This window comes from Petaurus breviceps, unplaced genomic scaffold (genome assembly GCF_028583685.1).
Source record: "Petaurus breviceps papuanus isolate PSGF00001 unplaced genomic scaffold, PetGlider_PUasm1.0 90424, whole genome shotgun sequence".
NCBI classification, from domain to species: Eukaryota; Metazoa; Chordata; class Mammalia; order Diprotodontia; family Petauridae; genus Petaurus; species Petaurus breviceps.
Window position 1 is genome coordinate 1,025,754 of NW_027187247.1, and position 13,464 is coordinate 1,039,217.

Genomic DNA, 13,464 nt, shown 5'->3' on the forward strand with positions numbered 1-13,464 from the left:
TCTCTCTCTCTCTCTCTCTCTCTCTCTCTCTCTCTCTCTCTCTCTCTTTCTCTCTCTCTCTCTCAAGCACACACATACACACACATTAAGGGACCCTGAATTAGATAGATTTTTTTTTATATCCCCATTATGACTTATTCCCAATCAAAGGCATGTAAAGAGTTATACAACTAATCTCAAAATTTCTTTCTTTCAACAACTCTGGGACCAATCAATAAACTATTATTTGTTGTTGTTCAGTTATATCTGACTCCATTTAGGGGGAAGTGAGAGAGCACAAATTAGAAAGATGAGAAAATGGAAGAGTGGGAGGATATCAGAACATCTAAGGATTTGGTTTGTTTTTTGTTTTTAAATCTTGTTCACTCACTTGAGTATTACTCATGATTGATCACTGGCAAATGACCAACTCTCTTCTGCCCAGTCTGGAGAATTTTCTTGTAGGCAATGGAATGTGCTGCCTCATTGGGCAGTGAAGTCCTTATCCCTCGAGGTGCTGCAATGGAGGCTGTATAAATAGACTGTCAAGAATGTGACAGAGAGAATTGGAGAATTTCTGCAGAAGATAGGAGGGTTGAAATGGATAACCTCTGAGGTTCCTTCCAACTCCAAATCCTATGATTCTATCATATCACTTTTTAAAAATCTACCAATCATTCCTATGATCTCTCCTTCATCCCATATATACTAGGCATTTAGTGAATGTCGATTTGGGGGAAACTAGGTGGCAGAGTGGACAGAGTGCCAGGCTTGGAGTCAGGAAGACTCACCTTCTTCTGTTCAAATCCAACCTCACTCACTTATTAACTGTGTGACCCTGGGCAAGTCTCTTAACTCTGTTTGCCTCAATTTCCTCATCTGTCAAATGAGCTGGAAAAAGAAATAGCAAACCACTCCAGTATCTCTGCCAAGAAAACCTCAGATGAGTCATGAAGAGTCAGATATAACTGAACAACAACAAATAATAATTTATTAATTGGTCCCAGAGTTGTTGAAAGAGGTGAAATTTTGAGATTAATTGTATAACTCATTATAAGTCTTTGATTGGGAGTAGTCATAATTTGGATATAAAAAAATCTATGTAATTCAAGGTCTCTTAATCTCCTCTCTCTCTCTGTCTCTCTCTCTCTCTGTCTCTCTCTCTCTCTCTCTCTCTCTCTCTCTCTCTCTCTCTCTCTCTGTCTCTCTCTCTTTGTCCCTCTCTCTCACACACACACACACATACTCACTCTGTAAGATAGACCCCTTGGACAGTCTGGTAAAGCCTATGAACCCTTTCTTAGAATATGTTTTTAATGCATAAAGTGAAACATAGGATTACAAAGAAAGCTGATTATTTTTAAATACACTCATCAAAGAAAAATCAAATACATGGACCCCAAATTTGTAATTTGCCTATATCCTAAGGTGAGGTGTTGGGGTAGAAAGCTCAACCAAGAGGAAACTTACATTTCCAAGGAAAGTAGCATTGAAGCCCAAAGGCCAGGCTAAAAACAGAGCTTTTGTGGGGGTAAACTAGCTAACACAACCAAATAACCTGGATGAAGCAGGAGTGTGCAGAGGCTGTGACTAGAGAGATGAAGCACAAACATAATTCTGTTCATTTTCCTTTTGTTGTTGTTCTGGCCATATGAAATATCACTGTTTGTTTTTGCTTCTGAGAAGCAGCTGCCTACTGTGTCCTAAGGTTATATTCCATTTCATGTTCCTCATTCCTTCCTTTTCTTTTTACCTGAGGTGTATCACTCAAGCTTAGGCTACCTCTTGAAGAGCCCGTGTTCTTTTATAGTCTCAATTTATTTCTTAAGAGTGCAGCTAACAGAATGGACATAAATACTGCCCAAGGGGTCCTTCTAACTCCCCCCCCAAAAGGTCTCTACTGCAAATCTGTTTATCTACAGTTAACAAAGGGTAAGGGCCCTTTACAGAATGTTAGCTTGGGGGCCTAGGACGAACTGGACACTGATGGCTACCTGTACCCCTAGACCTCTTTGCTAGTGACCTCATCTGGCCGTCTTCCTGGCTTCTTCAGCTCTGCTCTGCTGCTACTGTAGCAGGGGCAGAAGCTGCATGTTCCATCATTTGCAAATCCAAATTTCTCAGCTATGGCCAGTGGATTTGGAAACTTGGTCAGCCTCAGGTTTGGTCAGATGTTACAATGGCATGGCTCTCGGCTGTGCTGGCCTCTGACCAGCCTAAAGGATGAGCTGGCTCTCCTGCTCTCTTTCCCATGTCCACCCTTGTCATAGCCCAGAAGAGACTTCCCTGGCTTAGCATAGCTCCTTTCTTTCCAAAGCCCCTTGGCGCTGCTCAGTTCCAGGGCACACACTTCTAGCCACTGTTTATTTAAAAATGGTTTTCAATCCATCTGTCTGGCTTCTTATCCAGTAGTTCCACATGTTGTTCTACTGGGAGCTTTAGCCATGGAAGGAGTTGGGGCACGTTGGAGTATGATTTTGAACAATCTCAGACTCCCATTCCAAACTGTGTATATCTAATGCAGTTCCCTCCATAGACTAGAGCAAGGGGCCCTAATTTTTTTTCTCCTTTGGTACCATGGACCCCTCTCACAGTCTGGTGAAAACTTTGGACGTGAAATGTTTTTTAAGTAAATGGAGAAAATGATAATTTTCAGTTAGAGGTTAGTGAAAATAAAGATCAAGGACCTTCTGAAATCTATCCATGAACCTCCAAAAGTCCCCAGGTCAAGAACCCCTGATTTAGAATGAAAATGAATCTGAGGTTATCTAGTCCAAGCCCCTATTTTTCACAAATGAAGAAACTGAGGCTTAAGGAGGTCAAATGACACGGGCAACAGACATCAGAGGGAGGATTTGAATCCAGGTCCTTGGACCCCAGAGGCGTCAGTATTCATTCCACTTTACCAAACTTCCAATATAAGTGATGGATTGGATGGTGATTCTCACATGGCAAAGACATTCATTGACGCAATTCAGAATCACTGATTTTGCAATAGAGAAAAACAATAAGCAAAAGTAACCTGTCTGGTTAAGACAAAAGACTACATATACATGTATCACACAGAGCTAGTGATGACAAGAAGGTGGTCTGCATCCCCATCTCCAGGCTGAGTTTTCTTATCTGTGCCATGGTGCATGTCTGTAATACACAGGGGGATTAGTGTCAGTAGCAACATCCTATCACACAGTTCTGCCCCAACATGACAAATGAGGGTTGGGCTTTATAACTGCAGAGTTTATTTTCACCACATCCCTTTTTCCCACTTCCTCTCTGTTCCTTTCTTCAATCTCCCAAGACCTAATCACTGAAGGAAAGAGGCAGTCTGATGTGGTGGTAAGCATAGAAGGCCTATAATCCGATCCGGGTTCCATTCCTAGGCTCTTTCACCCTACTTATTGTGTGAATTTAGGTAAGTCACTTAACCCCTCACCCTAAGTTTCCTGATCTGTAAAATGAAGATAGCCACACTCACAATATCTCACAGGACTCGGTATATATTAGTGGATGAAAGTTAAAAGATATAGAGGTACTTATGACCCGAAAATGTTCTATCAATGAAAGCTGCTGCAGTGAGGGTAGGATTAAGCACAGTTAGTACATGAAGCATGTGTGGAGATAGGCATGCAAGGGCCATCCCATGGAGCATGTGCAAAGCTGAGCTGAGTTTCTCTTTTCATTCCCAGTAATACATGGAGCTCAGTGCTTTGGCATGACAAAGATCCCATTATTGGTTTCTTGGTTCCTGTGATGAGGGCAAAGGGTGGCTGTGTTAAAGGTAATTGGTTGCTGAGCTATAAAGAATGGCCCACTCGGTAGATCTTGAAAGGAACAGTTTCCTACTCTCTCTCTCTCTCTCTCTCTCTCTCTCTCTCTCTCTCTCTCTCTCTCTTTCTCTCTCTCTCACTGTCTCTATCCTTCCCTCCCCTGATGAAACTTGCTCTCTTAGATTTCCTATGAGAGGGGACAGCTGCTTGCATATAGAAGCATACACATGTGCTACCTTTCAACCCAGGAGGGCAGGAGAAGCCCTCTCCCAGTAAGGAATTCCTCAGGTTTGGACTCACTCAAGTATTAAGTTCAGTCCTATAGAAGCTTAGTCTTTAAAGAATGGCAACAAACTTTTTCTCATTGTCTATGGTTATCTACACACAACCACAGAGCCCCAAGGAAAATCACTTAAAGCTTAGACTTGGGTCTAAGCTTTCCCCAAAATGGATCAGAAAGGTCCTCCATATATCATATAGTTCAAACATGAGACAATTATTTTCTCAAGGAAATGACATGCTTAACACACAAAAGAGTCACAAGTATAAATCGAAACATGAAACACTTACCCATACCTTCTTACTGTATTCTGCTCAGAGGATGATAACTTAAACACTAAAACATGAGAGAACAGGAGTTCTGACTAGCCATTCTACCTTCACCTCAGTACTATACTATCTGAACAGCTCGCTCAGGGGCTCTACCTTCCAGCAAGCCAGTATTGGTGATCTTCATCTCCAAGAAGAATTCAATTTCAGAAACCCCATCCTGCTGCCAGTAATCTCTGAGTGGCTCAGGATCTCTCAAAACCCACAAGGTTGCCTCTAAGGCAGGAAATATCTCTCTCAAGATCACTGTTTGGCCACCTATGCTCAGAGAAACTGCCAAGAACTGACATCCAGATGTACATTCCTTACTGGGAGAGGGCTTCCCCTGCCCTCCTGGGCCAGCAGGATCTGTTACCACCATGTTATCATCAAGATGGAAGGTGATGGTCTAGGGGTATATACTTTCGAGGCACATCTCAAGTTTCACTTGGTCACCATTCTGACTTATGACCGTCAGTTGAAGACAGCAACATTTGCACCTAAGAGGCAAAGAAGAATTTGTAGGGCAGACTGTGAAGGGAGGTTGACCTCCCTTCTAACACAGCACCAGAGTGGGATAAGACCTGAAGAGATACAACAAAATCCTTCTTCATCAATGTGGCCCTTCTAAATATGGGAGGGGGAAGCTGTTCAATATTCAGCATCTCCATCCTGATTTTTCATAAGATGTAAGTAAATTAAGGTATAGTGCTGGTGGGGGGGTACAAATATAAAATAAAACACAATCTCTATGTTCAAGGAGCTTACAGACTAATTAGTGGCTGAGGTCAAAGGAAGAGGGAATACAACATATAAACAAACAACCACAACCTGACATAGGATTATAGGATACAGAGTTGGAAAGAACCTTAGAGTCCAACACCTTCATTTCATAGATGAGGAAATTGAGGCTCTGAGAGTTTCAGTGACTTAGGATAATCAGTTTACAAACCTAGAGCTAAAGAGAGAACTACACAAATGAGATGCACTATGACTCTTTACTTAATCAGCATTGTATAATTATTTACTTCTCACAGTCCTTCTAGTCCTAGCCTTTCCTGTTACAGATGAGGAAACTGAGACCCTGAAGTGATCAATTACTTGTTCATGGTCACGCTAATTGGGTCTTTTGTCTAGGGCCCTTTTACGGTACCATTCTACCTGAATAGATACTGGGGAGCCATGGAAAGTTATAGACCCAGGCTTAAGGTATCTTGAAGTAATATGAGGAGCCTGAGGAAGAAGTTACATCCCAATGGAGGGATCAAGAAAGGATCTGAATAGGAAATTGAGTCTGAAGGTAAGCTTTATAAGATGGGAAAGATTTCAATAATTAGAAGACCTGACTTCAAATCAAGATAGAGATGAGTTTGAGGTAATTCACAATGTGTCTTGACTTGTGCCCAAGTCAAGAAAAAAAAATACAGAAGGAAATGCATCACAGATTTAGAGATAGATGTGACCCTTGAAGTCATCCAGTCTGATTCCCTCATTTTACAGTTGAGGAAACAAAACTACATAGAAGTTCAGTTACTTGTCCAAGGTCATACAGATAGTAAGTGTCAGAGTCAGGATTAGAACCCAGGTCCTCTGGGAATAGGGGATAGGAGGTAGTCCAGTTTGGATTAATTATAGAATATGGGATAGGGCATAATGATAACTAAAGCTAGGAAGGTATACTGAGGCAAAGATTTTGGATCACCTCAAATGCCAGGATAAGGAATGATACTCTATTAAGTATTTAATAGGGAAAGTGCTAGAGGCTTTAGATCAGATAAATGAAGGGAAAGATGTATATATTAAGTGTTCCAGATTAGATTACTTAATTCCATATATCAAAGATAGTCCTGCTTATATTCACTGGTTAGTTTTCAGCAGAATGCTTACTGTTCAGATCAGAGTGATAATTCATGTGGAATCCTGGAAGTCCAATGGTCACTCATTCATCTATTTGCTGGATTCATTCCTTAGAGTTAAGCAGTCTTCAGTCCTTGCCTTGTTTGTATCAGAAACTGCCAACCATCCTAAGCCCTCTCTCTGATGGTGATGGCACCTTGCAGAACCATCTCTCACATTTCCTACATTTCCATTTGGAGTCTGTGATACTTGGGACTGATCTTCAGTAATGAGAAACCGAGTGAGAAGGAAGGAGCGTGGGTACAAGGAAAGGGGGAGACTAAAAGGAGGCAGAAAGAAAAGCCAAAAGCTCTTATTTCAGACTTCTACATTCAGATTCTTTCTGCTGACCCTCTTCTTGCCCCTTTCTCGTCTCTTTCCTTTGCACCACATGCATGCATGTACTTTAGCCAACTGAACATTTTAATACCCCCCTCACATACTCACTTGTTTGTGTACACACATGACAATAGCTGATGTTTTAAACGTGCTACTACCCTCCCTAAAAAATCCACAGCAAAACCTTTGACCCTCAAAGGTCCTAAAAGAAAGTTTTAGGCCCTATACTTCCCTGGGGAATTATGGGGTGGGAGAAGATGCAGATAATCTAATCTACCAATCAATCAACAAGTATTATTCCCTTATTGTTGTTATGTCGTTTTTGACTCTTTGTGACCCCATTTGGGGTCTTTTTGGAGATGTTACTCGAGTGATTTGTCATTTCCTTCTCTGGCTCATTTTACAGATGAGGAAACTGAGGCAAAGAGGGTTAAGTGACTTGCCTAGGATCACAGAGATAATAAGTATCTGAGGCTGGAGTTGAAATGAAGTCTTTCTGTCTTCAGGCCTGGAACTCTAACCACTGCGCCACCTAGCTGCCCATTATGAAGCCCCCAGAAATAGAAGTCCCTACACTCAAGGACCTTTCATTCTATTGGAGAAAGAATAGGAAGAGGTCAGGATAATAGAATTAGTGCTAGAAAGGGGCTAATCTAGTCATCGAATCACTAGTTCATGTAGTCCAGTCTCCTAGTTTTACAGATGGAAAAACTGAGAGATTAACTGATTTAGAGGCAGCTCAGTGGTACTGTGGACAGAGTGATGGAGGTGAAGTCAGGAGGACCTGAGTTTAAATCCTGCCTCAGACACTTACTATCTGCGTGTCCCTGGGCAAGTCACTTAACCCTGTCTCAGTTTCCTCATCTGTAAAATGAGCTGGAAAAGGAAATGGCAGACCACTCCAGTGTCTCTGCCAAGAAAACCCCACATCCGGTCACAAAGAGTCAGACATGACTGAAATAACTGAATAAAAGGTGTTGTAATGAATAGAATGTTTCAGATACTTAATAGCTGTGTGACCCTGGGCAAATCACATAACCTGTCTGCCTTAGTTTCTTCATCTGTAAAATGAAGATAATAGTGCCTGCCTCAAAGTTGTCATGAGGGTCAAATGAGATACTATCTAAAAAGCACTTTGTAAGCTTTAAGCACTACATAAATATAAACTATAGTTATTATTACTGTCCAAAGAAAGAAATGAAGTAATAAAATCTAGATGTGTTGAATCCAGATCTAGCCCTCTATCCATTGCACCAAAATACTGATTTTTCTTTAAATACCAGCACAAAGTATATGTTAATGCCTTTGGAAGTGGCCCTTTAGAGATCCATTTAATATACTCTAGTAGGTCATTCAAGGTTGATGAGACTAAGTACTTTTTCCCCAAAGAATACTTTACACCTAGGAATTAACATAGCCACAGGTGGAATCAGTACTTGCTGATAACAAAGGTCTTTATTGGACCGGAAGGGACTGTTTAATCCAACCCACACCCCGTATGTTATGATAACATACCCAACAAGTGGTCATCAGCTTCTTCTGCTGAAGGGGACACCTATTGCCTTCTGAGGCAGTCCTCTCCTCTCTGGACAGCTCTATTTATTAGGGAGTTTTTCCTGACACCAAGCCTAAATTTATCTGTTTCAACTCCTACCTGTTGTTTCTGGTTTTGCCCTCTGGAGTCAAAGAGAATGAGTATAATCCCTCTTCCCATATATGACAGCCTTTCAAATACTTGAAGACCGTGGATCACTTTCCCCCTGTATCTTGTCTTTTCTGAGCTAAGCATTTCCAGTTTTTCCAACTGATCCTCATATAAAAAGGACTTAAGATGTGCAAAAACAACTTATTTTCTCAATAGTCTCATATAGATATGCACTAGTGTCTTTTCCCACACAAACTGGGGGGAAATGAGGTCATTGGCGTGGGTGGGTGAAATTCCACAGGGAACAGGAAAACTAATAGTAAAAAAGGCTGTAAAATAGCAAAGAAGGGGTCAGTCAAATTAATTTACACATACACACATATATACATATGTGTGTATATATGTGTATATATGTATATGTGTGTATACATACACACACATATATGGTCAAAGCCTGACAACCCAGGGAGGTTCTACTTACCTGCATTTCAGGGAAGATTGGGGGTGGTGGGGAGAAGTTCAGAATACTTATTAAAATTTAGGAGACTGGCATTTTGCAGACTTTTAGTACAATGAATTCAAAGGAAGATTAAATCTATTTGCACCAACCCTTCTGACAGATCCACTAGTCTCCAACACATGGGTAAGAACCGTGCATAATAAGTTTGGCCTTGGCCCTGCTTTTCATGGGAGAGATGAGAGAAAGAGTCTCTCATTCCACCACAGATACTCACACCCTCTGGGCATCAATCATCCAGGAAGAGAGTAGGGAGGGGAGCTACTGAGGGCCAATGCAAAATTACTTTCCTCAGCCTGCTAATGAAGGGATGACAATGGATTGTAGCCCAAGCCTCATTAATCAGAGAGGAACATGGAGTGCTGTCTTCCTTTTTTCTTATAGTCCCTCTTGTTCTTTCATCTGTGATTGATCTTTGGGACAGTAACTCTCAAATGCCACTTGGCACTGGGCCATTCTCCCAGGGCTCCGGAAGAAACTGATGGCCGGCCACAGATACAGCCGGTAGGCTCTAAGTCTGACAGGATACAGTGGGAAAAAGGTTAACTGGGATGTGGGGCAGCCAAGGAGAGAGAAACATAGACTCATGGTCTGGAAAGTTTGTCAGAGGGATCTGGTCCAGTTCCCTGCTTCTAGATAGGACAACAAGCACCTCCCCTATTCCATTAGATTCAACTTGTGATGCATTTTTTTCAGCTCTCAGGGATCCATAAACATGGCCTTGGCTATCCTGATGTGCCTCACTCTCATGCAATGACCATGAACTTGTTATTCCCACCAGACATCTCACTTCAATGATCTCCAAATGCCATCCATGTTCCCTCTCAGTTTTTGTTTACCGGTCCTCCCCTGCTACACCCAGGGGTGTCCTCCCTACACGTCTCTGTTTCTTTAAATCTCACCTCCAAATCCAAGCTCAAGGTCTACTTCTCCACTTCCCCTAATACTCTGGATCCTATTCCTCTCTCCTTCCTCTGACTCAGGAAAGGCATCTCAAAGGAGGTGGCACTTTGAGCTGAGCTTTGAAGGGAGGAAGGGATTATTAAAAAGGAGGTATGGAGAAAGAGTATCCTAAGAATGATGGATAGTCCCTATAAAAACTCAAAGGCTAGACATGGAATCTCTTGTACAGTTACCACTAGCAGGCCCATTTGACTGAAGAATATGTAAGGGAATGTCAAGTATAACCAGTCTATAAAGTTTGGTACAGTAGAAAAAGAACTGACATCGGAGTCAAAAGACCTGAGTTCTAATCCTGTCTGTCACCGTGTGACTTTGACAAGGTATTTGCCCTTTCCAGCCTCAGTTTTCTCATTTGCAAAATGAGAGGGTTGGACAAATGACTTCTAAAGGTCCCTTGCAGCTCTAAATCTATGGCTTCATCATAGGCTAGAATCAGATCATGAAGGGCCCTAAAAGCCAGAGGAATCTATCTTAGAGGCCATATGAAAGCCTATGAAAGCTTCTTGAGCAAAATAGTGACAAGAAGAATTGAACTTGACAGCTCTGTAGATAATGAGATATAGAGGGGAGAGACTGAGGTAGGGAGATCAATTCACAGGCAAATCAGTGCCAGACTCCATATCAGATGCTAGGAATACAAAGAAGCATACCACATGACCCCTGTTGTCAAGGAGATTACAGTCAATGGGTTGGAGAGGAAGGAAGGAAGGACATAAGTATTTATAGAGTGCCTACTGTGTGGCAGACATTATACTAAGCACCTTTTACAAAACTATCTCATTTGGTCCTCACAACAACCCTGGGAGGTAGGGGCTATCATTATCCCCATTTTATAGGTGAGCCAACTGAGGCAAACAAAGATTCAGTGATTTGCCCAGTTAGTAAGAGACTAAGGTCACATTTGAACTCAGATTATTCCAGGGCACATTTCACCACCCAGTTGCAGGAGGACAAGTATGCAAATGACAATAAGAAAGGAGAACCAGCTAAGTGTTGAGGAGAGAGTTCAGGCAAAGTGACTTGAGGGTGCATAGATAACACAGGGCAGAGGTGACTAAGTCACTCTCTGGGACCCATGCCCAAAAGCATCTGCCCACCTCCCTTCTCCATGTCAGGGTCCATCCTTTCCTAGATCTGTTATGACATTGTTTACAAATGGTCCAGATGAGTAGGTGGCGGAAGGGGATGAGGATGTCAGCAGAGGCCACAAGCTGCTGAGGATAATCCTCATTAAAGTTCTCATTCACAGATAATCCAAACTTGTTTATGATAGAAACAGATGGAAAGTTCATATTCACACAGGGCTTCATCTGCGAATACTTGACGCCGAGTCTCAAATTTGTCCTGATATATCATTGTGTAATTTTCGAGAACAATTATACTTCAGTGTGTATTATGTGTTAATTTTTCATAGCTGTAACATTGCTTTATGCTTTTAAAAAAATTAAACCTGAAGATTTCTAAGAAATTCCCTAACCTCTAAATTTCTAATGATCTAATAACAACTCTGGAGGCAGCATGGGATATGATGCAGGACTGGCTTCTGAATCAGAAAGACCTGGTTCAAGTCCATGTCTGACATATTCTGACTGTGCGATCCCCGGCAAATCCCTTAAACTCTCAGCGCATATGGCAATTCTCTAAGACTATAAATTGCAGTTCTCAAAAGAAGAATTGGAAACTGTTAACAGCCATATGAAAGAATGTTCCAAGTAATTATAAGAGAAAAGGAGAAAAAAACTATTTTGAAGTTTTACTTCACATTCAGCAAATTGGCAAAAAAAAGTGACAAATTATAGAAACAGTCAATGTTGAAGAATTTGTGGAAAGATGACATTATTATCAATGGATGGTTGGTGATATTTGTGAATTTTCCCAACCATTCAGGAAAGTAATGTGCAATTGTGTGAAAAAAGTGTCTGAAATGTTTATACGCTTTGACCTACATATTCTACCATTAGGCTTATACCCTAAAGATGTCAATGACAAAAAGAAATATACTAAATCTATGCCAAAATATTTGTGGCAGCCTTTTTTTTCTGTGGTAACAAAGAACTGGAAACAAAATAGGTACTCATTGATCAAACAATGGTTAAAAACAGATTGTGGCATATGAATGTAATGGAATATTACTGTGCTGAAAGAAATGTGTAATATCATGATGAATATAAAGGAGAATAGAAAGACATATGAACTCATGCAAAATGAAGAAAGCAGAGCCAGGAAAACAATATACACAATAGAACAATATAAACAGAAAGAACAAACAATTGAAATGGAATGTTGTGGAATTATAACAACCATGCCTGGAGCCTTAAGAAGAAATATGAGAAGGTACCACCTCCTCTTCTTTGCAGAACTAGGGAACCATGGATATGGACACTGCATATAATATCAGACTTTTTCGATATGTTGGTTAATTTTGCTGAAGCTTTAAAATTATTTGTCATAAGGGATAAGTCTGGAAGAAGATTAGGTGAGTAACAGTGGGAAATGAGGGTGATGTGAAAACAAAAAGGTGAGGATGATTTTTTAAAGATAATATAAGTTGCAGAGTAATGCTGACATGCACTGATAGAGGAAAATTTCCACACTGGAGTTCCATATAACAATGAAATCTCATGTCCAGTCCCATCCCATGTTATCATGGCCGTAGGTGATAAATCAGATTTATGACGCACATTAGAGTTTACAAAGTCCTTTATCGTGATGTTGGCAGTGCGAGTAATGTATTATTGTCCTCATTTCCCAGATGAGGAAAATGAAGCCAAGATAGTAAGTGAATTGCCTGTGGCAGTTCAGCTTGTAAGTGTCAGAGATAGTATTTGAACTCAGATCACATTCTGCATACATTCGGTTCTCTTTCCCTTACAGCATGCTGAGAAAGTCAAAACTCAGAAAAACCATTACTCGACCTAGGCCAAAACCAGTTAAAGAGGCTAGAACGCAAGCTGCTTAACCCTTGAGGTCACCCTGAAGACACCATCTCTTCTCTACAATGTGTCTCTAGGACAGAGATTCATTGTCTGGAATCTATAGAGGTCTTTATATAGATTGCAGGAGATCTTTATTTTTACTAATCTCTAACTGAAATTTATTATTTGTTCAATCGTGAATTTTATAAATAAATATTATTCTGACTAGGGGTCCACAGACTTCAGATGACTGCTAAAGAGGTCCATGACACCACACACACGCACACACACACACACACACACATGATTAAGAGCCAATGTCAAGGATGCCCCCAGCCTCACCTGATTCCAGAAAGAAAGCATTTGTCTCCCCATAGATCTTGTTGATTGGATCCTCACATAAAGTACTTCTTGAGATCCTAAATCGTTTCTGTGGTATAAACCTCTTTCCCTGAGGACTTTGAAAAGCAGAACCATCCCTGTCCCTTTGTGTTCAAATGTTTCCTGTGAGATTTAGGGTTCCTAACAGATGCCTACCTAATTGACTTTAAGGCAGCCTGGACTGGGTTTCCAGAGCTCAGGTGAGAAGGAAGTTCAAGTAAAACTCCCCTGGGGTCTGGATGTTCCTGCAGTTGTTTCCCATCCTCCATCTCTCTTGGGCTTAGAGTGTTAACCTGGATCAACACCGAAGGAAGCAGGAAAGGCAGGAAGAAAGTCTACTTTTTATCAAAAGGTAAGCACCCGCATTTGCAGCCATCAAGTGTCAGATATGGTCAAGTCACTGGTGGAAGGACTGGTACTACTCCCATGTCTCCAAACTATTTAAAATAACTGATAATGACTTTGAGGTGCTGT

General features: G+C 41.1%; 1 protein-coding gene and 1 long non-coding RNA gene across 6 annotated transcripts in view; one reads left to right on the top strand and one right to left on the bottom strand.

Annotated features, from left to right (window-relative positions):
• Positions 1 to 13,464, bottom strand: part of EPHB1 (EPH receptor B1) — a 763,406-nt gene that overhangs the window by 537,244 nt on the left and 212,698 nt on the right. The window lies entirely within an intron of this gene.
• The window catches only part of LOC138177507 (uncharacterized), a 133,569-nt gene that overhangs the window by 32,682 nt on the left and 87,423 nt on the right, over positions 1 to 13,464 (top strand). The gene's annotated exons all lie outside the window — the stretch shown is intronic.